Below are 1,292 nucleotides of genomic sequence, written 5' to 3' on the forward strand. Positions count from 1 at the left end.
AAAATTCCACGTTTATTTTTAATTTTTTAAAATTTCATAATGATTAAAAAAATTCTTAAAAATTTAGTTGAAAAACTCAAGAACCAACAGGTCATATTATTCTGAACCCTTTAATTTTCCCAAAAAAGTAAAAATCAACATTACAATATGATATTGTGGATTGGGCTATAATAGGCCTAGTGTGAGGGGAAGCTGCATGGGCTCTTTGAGGCCCAATTTAGGTCCGGCCCATAAACGTAATAATACGTTAATTAACAAAATACAAATAAAGAGGCAGCTCAGAGTTTTAGTCGACAGACTTTTTAATTTGGAGCCAAAAAGAAGAAAAAAGGCTGCGATTTGGCTGATTGGCCGTCGCCATTTTGATTTCAACGATCAACTACCTTCATTCTCATGCTTACCCGCCATCTGAATTTCAAATCCTTTCATGTCAAATCCAATCAACGATTCCCAAGCTTCAAATTTTTCCGCTCTTTTCAACATGACTACAACCTGTTTGATCAAAGTCCTCCTCCAAATGCAGCCTCTACCAACCGCGTTTTGCTCAATTACTTGCACAGAGACGGAGCATTTCAATCCCTTCGTTTTTTCAAGAAGCAAATTCGGTGGAGTCTTGATGGGAGTACCGATGAGTTCACTTTGGCCCTTGCTCTGAAGGCCTGTTGTGGGCTTCCTAAACTAGGTAGACAAATTCATGGATTTGTTATTTCTTCTGGGTTTGTTTCCCACATTACAGTCTCTAACTCTTTAATGAATATGTACTGTAAATCTGGACAGCTTGAGAAGGCTTTTAGTGTCTTCGAGAATTTACATGACCCAGATATTGTTTCGTGGAATACTATTCTTTCCGGGTTCCAGAAGAGTGAGAACGCTTTGAGTTTTGCTGTTAGAATGAATTTAAATGGTGTTAAGTTTGATCCTGTGACTTATACTACCGCACTTGCCTTCTGCTTAGATGGAGAGGATTTTCTTTTTGGTTGGCAACTGCATACTCTTGCTCTGAAATGTGGATTGAAAGGTGATGTGTTTGTTGGAAATGCTTTGATCACGATGTACTCGAGATGGGAACATCTTGTGGATGCTAGACAAGTGTTCGATGAAATGCAGAGCCGGGATCGGGTGTCCTGGAGTGCGATGGTTACTGGTTATGCACAAGAGGGAGATCATGGGTTAGAAGCAATTTTGCTGTTCATTCAAATGGTGAGAGAAGGAGTGAAGTTTGACAATGTAGCAATTACTGGAGCACTTTCTGTCTGTGGTCATGAAAGAAACTTGGAGCTTGGAAAACAGAT

The 1,292-nt window shown here is 39.2% G+C and overlaps 1 pseudogene; it reads left to right on the forward strand.

Annotated features, from left to right (window-relative positions):
* Positions 1–301: 301 nt before the first annotated feature.
* LOC150029983 (pentatricopeptide repeat-containing protein At4g32430, mitochondrial pseudogene) lies at positions 302–1,284 on the forward strand (annotated as a pseudogene).
* The last annotated feature ends 8 nt before the right edge of the window (positions 1,285–1,292 follow it).

Source organism: Benincasa hispida, unplaced genomic scaffold (genome assembly GCF_027475165.1).
Source record: "Benincasa hispida cultivar pf3 unplaced genomic scaffold, pf3_genome.v1.1 HicScf726, whole genome shotgun sequence".
NCBI lineage: Eukaryota > Viridiplantae > Streptophyta > Magnoliopsida > Cucurbitales > Cucurbitaceae > Benincasa > Benincasa hispida.